At 42.2% G+C, this 8,325-nt stretch overlaps 1 pseudogene; it reads right to left on the reverse strand.

Annotated features, from left to right (window-relative positions):
* LOC119358744 overlaps positions 1-5,444 on the reverse strand; it is a 33,972-nt pseudogene extending 28,528 nt beyond the window's left edge.
* Between the last annotated feature and the right edge of the window lie 2,881 nt (positions 5,445-8,325).

An 8,325-nucleotide genomic window follows, 5' to 3' on the forward strand; every position in this document is an offset into this window, starting at 1 on the left:
CTATATTTGGAGAGGGAGAGGGAAGGAAGAGGAAGGAGGGAGGAAGGAAAGGGGGGGTCGGCCCCCTCCCAATTCTGATTGAGCTTGGGGTGGGGGGGGGGCGCCCCTCCCTTGCTCCTTTCCCCTCCTTTCCACTAAAGTCCATTAAGGCCCATATACCTCCCGGGGGAGGGGGTCCGATAAGCTTCTGGTGCTCCGGTATTATCCCGATCTCACCCGGAACCATTCGGGCATCCAAATATAGTCGTCCAATATATCGATCTTTACGTCTCGGCCATTTTGAGACTCCTCGTCATATCCGTGATCACATCCGGGACTCCGAACTACCTTCGGTACATCAAAACACATAAACTCATAATATAACCTGATGTCTACTACACAACCTTCTTCTTGTAGACGTTGTTGGGCCTCCAAGTGCAGAGGTTTGTAGGGCAGTAGCAAATTTCCCTCAAGTGGATGACCTAAGGTTTATCAATCCGTAGGAGGCGTAGGATGAAGATGGTCTCTCCCAAGCAACCCTGCAACCAAATAACAAAGAGTCTCTTGTGTCCCCAACACACCCAATACAATGGTAAATTGTATAGGTGCACTAGGTCGGTGAAGAGATGGTGATACAGGTGTTATATGGATGGTAGATAAAGGTTTTTGTAATCTGAAATTATAAAACAGCAAGGTAACTAATGATAAAAGTGAGCGTAAACGGTATTGCAATGCTAGGAAACAAGGCCTAGGGTTCATACTTTCACTAGTGCAAGTTCTCTCAACAATAATAACATAATTGGATCACATAACTATCCCTCGACATGCAACAAAGAGTCACTCCAAAGTCACTAATAGCGGAGAACAACCGAAGAGATTATGATAGGGTAGGAAACCACCTCAAAGTTATTCCTTCCAATCAATCCGTTGGGCTATTCCTATAAGTGTCACAAACAGCCCTAGAGTTCGTACTAGAATAACACCTTAAGGCACAAATCAACCAAAACCCTAATGTCACCTAGATACTCCAATGTCACCTCAAGTATCCGTGGGTATGATTATACGATATGCATCACACAATCTCATATTCATCTATTCAACCAACACATAGAACCTCAAAGAGTGCCCCAAAGTTCCTACCGGAGAATCACGACAAAAACGTGTGCCAACCACTATGCATAGGTTCATGGGCAGAACCCGCAAGTTAATCACCAAAACATACATCAAGTGAGTCACGTGATATCCCATTGTCATCACATATACGCATGGCAAGAAATACATCAAGTGTTCTCAAATCTTTAAAGACTCAATCCGATAAGATAACTTCAAAGGGGAAACTCAATCCATTACAAGAGAGTCGAGGGGGGAAGAAACATCATAGGATCCAAATATAATAGCAAAGCTCGCGATACATCAAGATCGTAACACCTCAAGAACATGAGAGAGAGAGAGATCAAACACATAGCTACTGGTACATACCCTCAGCCCCAAGGGAGAACTACTTCTTCCTCGTCATGGAGAGCACCAGGATGATGAAGATGGCCACCGGAGAGGGATTGCCCCCTCTGGCAGGGTGCCGAAATGGGTCTAGATTGGCTTTCGTTGGCTACAGAGGCTTCTGGCGGCGGAACTCCCGATCTATTGTGCTCTTGGATGTTTTTAGGGTATATGGAGATATATAGGTGGAAGAAGTACGTCAGGGGGGCACGAGGGGCCCACGAGGGTGGAGGGCGCACCCAGGGGGGTGGGCGCGCCCCTACCTCGTGGCCTCCTCGAAGCTTCCCTTACGTGGACTCCAAGTCTCCCGGGCTTCTTCTGATCCAAAAATAAGTTCCGTGAAGTTTCAGGCCAATTGGACTCCGTTTGGTTTTCCTTTTCTGCGATATTCTAAAACGAGGTAAAAACAGAAACTGGCATTGGGCTCTGGGTTAATAGGGTAGTGCCAAAAATGATATAAAAGTGTATAATAAAGCCCATAAACATCCAAAACAGAAGATAATATAGCATGGAGCAATCAAAAATTATAGATACGTTGGAGACGTATCAAGCAGCCCCAAGCTTAATTCCTGCTCGTCCTCGAGTAGGTAAATGATAAAAACAGAATTTTTGATGCGGAGTGCTACTTGGCATAATTTCAATGTAATTCTTTTTAATTGTGGCATGAATATTCAGATCCGAAAGATTCAAGATAAAAGTTCATATTGACATAAAAATAATAATACTTCAAGCATACTAACAAAGCAATTATGTCTTCTCAAAATCATATAGTTCAGCCATGCTCCATTTTCGTCACACAAGAATGCTCTCATCATGCACAACCCCGATGACAAGCCAAGCAATTGTTTCATACTTTAGTAATCTCAAACCTATAAACTTTCACGCAATATATGAGCATGAGCCATGGACATAGCACTATGGGTGGAATAGAATATGATGACGGGGGTTATGTGGAGAAGACAAAAAAGGAGAAAGTCTCACATCAACGAGGCTAATCAATGGGCTATGGAGATGCCCACCGATTGATGTTAATGCAAGGATTAGGGATTGCCATGCAATGGATGCACTAGAGCTATAAATGTATGAAAGCTCAACAAAAGAAACTAAGCGGGTGTGCATCCAACTTGCTTGCTCATGAAGACCTAGGGCACTTGAGGAGGCCCATTGTTGGAATATACAAGCCAAGTTCTATAATGAAATTTCCCACTAGTATATGAAAGTGACAAAACAAGAGAATCTCTATCATGAAGATTATGGTGCTACTTTGAAGCACAAGTGTGGCAAAGTATAGTAGCATTGTCCATTCTCTCTTTTTCTCTCATTTTTTTATATTTTTTGGGGCCTTTTCTTTTTTATGGCATTTCTATTTTTTGGGGCCTTTCCTCTTTCTTTTTATATTCCTCACTTGGGACAATGCTCTAGAAAATGATGATCATCACACTTCTATTTATTTACAACTCAATGATTACAACTCGATTCTAAAACAAAGTATGACTCTATATGGATGCCTCCGGCGGTGTACCGGGATATGCAATGAATCAAGAGTGACAAGTATGAAGAAATTATGAACGGTGGCTTTGCCACAAATACTATGTCAACTACATGATCATGCTAAGCAATATGACAATGATGAATGTGTCATGATGAACTAGATGGTGGAAAGTTGCATGGCAATATGTCTCGGAATGGCTATGGAAATGCCATAATAGGTAGGTATGGTGGCTGTTTTGAGGAAGGTATATGGTAGGTGTATGATACCGGCGAAAAGTGTGCGGTATTAGAGAGGCTAGCAAAGGTGGAAGGGTGAGAGTGCGTATAATCCATGGACTCAACATTAGTCATAATGAACTCACATACTTATTGCAAAAATCTACAAGTCATCAAAAACCTCGGTACTACGCGCATGCTCCTAGGGGGATAGATTGGTAGGAAAAGACCATCGCTCGTCCCCGACCGCCACTCATAAGGAAGACAATCAAATAACACCTGATGTTTCAAATTTGTTACATAACGTTTACCATACATGCATGCTACGGGACTTGCAAACTTCAACACAAGCATTTCTCAAATTCACAACTACTCAGCTAGCACGACTTTGATATTATTACCTCCATATCTCAAAACAATCATCAAGCATCAAACTTCTCTTAGTATTGAACACACTCATAAGAAAGTTTTTACTATTCGGATGCCTAGCATATTAGGATTATTTAAGAAAATTACCATGCTATTTAAAACTCTCAAAATGATATAAGTGAAGCATGACAGTTCATCTATTTCTATAATACCACCATCATGCTCTAAAAAGATATAAGTGAAGCACTAGACCAAATGACAAACTATTGTGAAAGATATAAGTGAAGATCAATGAGCAGTCGAATAATTATGAAACTATATGAAGACTCTCTAACATTTGATAATTCCAGATCTTGGTATTTTATTCAAACAGCAAGCAAAGCAAAAGAAAATGACATTCTAAGAATGGCAAACATCATGTGAAGAAGTAAAACCTTAGGATCAACCGAAACTAACCGATAGTTGTTGAAGAAGAAAGGTGGGATGCCAACCGGGGCATCCCCAAGCTTAGATGCTTGAGACTTCTTGAAATATTATCTTGGGATGCCTTTGGAATCTCCAAGCGTGAGCTTTTGTGTCTCCTTAATTCCTCTCATATCACGGTCTCCCTAAATCTCAAAAGCTTCATCCACACAAAACTCAACAAGGACTCGTGAGATAAGTTAGTATAAACCATTGCCAAAACCTTATCATACTCTACTGTAGAAAATCACTAAAGTTATTATTCAACATTGCATACTAAATGCCCCTGCATATTTAATAGTCCTATCCTCAAATAGAATCATTAAAGAAGCAAACATATGCAAACAATGCAAACATAACAACAATCTTCCTAAACAGGACAGTCTGTAAAGAATGCAGCAACATCCATACTTCCGTAGCTCCAAAAATTATGAAAGAAAATTCCCACTGTAGTAAATTTATCAGAGGTTAATATTCAAAAGGTTTCAACATTTATCACATTCTTACTTTTCTAGGGAATTATTGCAACAGCGGTAAACTTTCTGTTTTCAAACAACAACATGAATACTTGTAAAATAGGCATAGTAAAGGCTATCAATGCCACTTTTATTGAAATAAAAGATGCAAAACAATGTTCTAAATAATAGAAATCAAATCATAACAAAAAATTTGACGCTCCAAGCAAAACACATATCATGTGGTAAATAAAAATTTAGCTCCAAGTAAAGTTACCGATAGAAGTAGACGAAAGAGGGGATGCCTTCCGGGGCATCCCCAAGATTAGGCTCTTGGTTGTCCTTGAATATTACCTTGGGGTGCCTTGGGCATCCGCAATCTTAGGATCTTGCCACTCCTTATTCCATAGTCCATCGAATCTTTACCCAAAACTTGAAAACTTCACAACACAAAACTTAACAGAAAACTCGTAAGCTCCGTTAGTATAAGAAATAAAATCACCATCATAAGGTACTGTAATGAACTCATTCTAAATTCATATTGGTGTAATATCTACTGTATTCCAACTTCTCTATGGTTCGTACCCTCCGATACTACTCATAGATTCATCAAAATAAGCAAACAACACATGAAAAACAGAATCTGTCAAAAACAGAACAATCTGTAGTAATCTGTATCAAACGTATACTTATGGAACTCATAAAATTCTCAAATAAATTGGTGTACCTGAGTAATTTGTCTATTAATCATTTTCAAAAAGAATTAACTAAATAGCACTCTCCAAATAAAAATGGAAGCAGTTCTCGTGAGCGCTAAAGTTTCTGTTTTTTACAGCATGATCATAAAGACTTCCCCCAAGTCTTCCCAAAGGTTCTACTTGGCACAAACACTAATTAAACATAAAAAACACAACCATAACAGAGGCTAGATAAATTATTTATTACTAAACAGAAGCAAAAAGCAAGGAACAAAAATAAAGTTGGGTTGCCTCCCAACAAGCGCTATCGTTTAACGCCCCTAGCTAAGCATGATGATTTCAACGATGCTCACATAAAGAATAAGAATTGAAACATAAAGAGAGCATCATGAAGAATATGACTAAGACATTTAAGTCTAACCCACTTCCTATGCATAGGGATTTTGTGATCAAACAACTTGTGGGAACAATAATCAACTTGTGTAGGAAGGTAAAACAAGCATAACTTCAAAACTTTAAGCACATAGAGAGGAAACTTGATATTATTGCAATTCCTACAAGCATATGTTACTCCCTCATAATAATTTTTCAGTACCATCATGAATGAATTCAACAATATAACTATCACACAAAGCATTCTTTTCATGATCTACTTGCCTAGAATTTTTATTACTCTCCACATAAGCAAATTTCTTCTCATGAATAGTAGTGGGAGCAAACTCAACAAAGTAACTATCATGGGATTGAAAACTGAAATCAAGATGACAAGTTTCATTGTTTTCATTATTCTTTAAAGCATACGTATCATCACAATAATCATCATAGATACGAGGCATGCTTTCATCATAGTAAATTTGCTCATCAAAGCTGGGGGACAAAAAATATCATCTTCATCAAACATAGCTTCCCCAAGCTTGTGGCTTTGCATATCATTAGCATAATGGATATTCAAGGAATTCATACTAACAACATTGCAATCATGCTCATCATTCAAATATTTAGTGCCAAACATTTTATAGATTTCTTCTTCTAGCACTTGGGCACAATTATCCTTTCCATCATACTCACGAAAGATATTAAAAAGGTGAAGCGTATGAGACAAACTCAATTCCATTTTTTCATAATTTTATTTTATAAACTAAACTAGTGATAAAACAAGAAACTAAAAGACTCGACTGCAAGATCTAAAGATATACCTTCAAGCGCTAACCTCCCCGGCAACGGCGCCAGAAAAGAGCTTGATGTCTACTACACAACCTTCTTCTTGTAGACGTTGTCGGGCCTCCAAGTGCATAGGTTTGTAGGACAGTAGCAAATTTCCCTCAAGTGGATGACCTAAGGTTTATCAATCCGTAGGAGGCGTAGGATGAAGATGGTCTCTCTCAAGCAACCCTGCAACCAAATAACAAAGAGTCTCTTGTGTCCCCAACACACCCAATACAATGGTAAATTGTATAGGTGCACTAGTTCGGCGAAGAGATGGTGATATAAGTGGTATATGGATGGTAGATAAAGGTTTTTGTAATCTGAAATTATAAAACAGCAAGGTAACTAATGATAAAAGTGAGCGTAAACGGCATTGCAATGCTAGGAAACAAGGCCTAGGGTTCATACTTTCACTAGTGCAAGTTCTCTCAACAATAATAACATAATTGGATCACATAACTATCCTTCAACATGCAACAAAGAGTCACTCCAAAGTCACTAATAGCGGAGAACAAATGAAGATATTATGGTAGGGTAGGAAACCACCTCAATGTTATTCTTTCCAATCAATCCGTTGGGCTATTCCTATAAGTGTCACAAACAGCCCTAGAGTTCGTATTAGAATAACACCTTAAGACACAAATCAACCAAAACCCTAATGTCGGGGAAACTGATCCTCGAACACCTACGGGGCCGGCGGACCGGGCCCCTTTCGGTTCGGCGGGGGGCGGAGATCGCACGAAGAGCAGATCGAGGCGAGGCACACGAGCAGTTTACCCAGCTTCGGAGCTCTCCGGAGAGATAACACTCCTACTGCTGCTTGTCTGGTTGTATTATCTGGTGTTCTTGCTCTCCAAAGTGAGAGTGTGATGTTCTCTGGGCTACGGATGGATCGAAGCAAACTGTCTAAGGCCCCGAACCTATGAGCCGAACCCCCTCTACGTTGCGCATGGGCCTCCTTTTATACGCTAAAGGGGTCACCGATAGGTGGCAACGCAGAGGAGGGTAAAAACGTAAAAAGCGAGGTAGTTGATACAGTTGCTTGCACAGTGCACCCTACCTAACCCTGACGGCAGGGGACAAGGGCATTAAATGCCCGTCTGAGTCGCCCGAACAGTGCAGAAAAGGACCGTTAGGGGCGCCACCGTTCGCCACGATGGCGATCTTGTGAGCTTCGCATGCCACTACGCACCGCTGGCTGCACAGCCTCCCGCCACGTACGCCCGGAGAGGCCCCCGGAGCGACACGTTGGTGGATGCACTAGAGCGTGGGCGCAGAGTGGCCGCCTGCCGTGGCAAGCGCCTTGCCGCTGTTGTTATCTTGTCGGGTCCGGAAGCTTGTCGCTCATCGGGCTTCGAGGTACCTTGGTTTGTCTTCCCGGCAAGCTCCTCTTGCCGGGGCCTTGTTGCCTTGACGGAGCGCGTGGCGCGTCGCGGCAAGTTCATTGGAGCGCCTTGGTTGGCCTTCCCGGTAAGCTCCTCTTGCCGGGGTCTTGTCTCCTTAACCTAAATACTTTGTTCTTGGATGGCTCCAAGGGAACCTTGGGGGAACTTGGCGATCACCCAGCAAGCCTTTGCCGCGGGGTGCTGCAACTGCCCGTGCACAAGTTCGGGGTACTAGGGTACCCCTATTCTAGTACACCGACAGGAGCCCCCGGGCCTGGGCCAGACACGGTGCCGAGCGCTGTTGGGCCAGGCCCAAGACAGGGCACGGGCACATGCGGGCTGGGCCACGCCAAATCTTGTTCCGTATCCACCGCACTCTCCCATAACGGCACGCGTTGAATGCGGCATCGTGGGAGAGATCGTGGGTGGTTGTTTAAGCGGAAGGCCGAAACGTCCGCCCCATCCCTCTTTATAAGCAGAGGAAACAGGGGCAGTTCGTCCCCCCTCGCTGTTTGCTGCTACTCCTTCTTCACAAACTCCTCCGCTCCCCCCTTTTTCTCGAAGCCG

Source organism: Triticum dicoccoides, chromosome 2A, assembly GCF_002162155.2.
Source record: "Triticum dicoccoides isolate Atlit2015 ecotype Zavitan chromosome 2A, WEW_v2.0, whole genome shotgun sequence".
Taxonomy (NCBI): Eukaryota; Viridiplantae; Streptophyta; class Magnoliopsida; order Poales; family Poaceae; genus Triticum; species Triticum dicoccoides.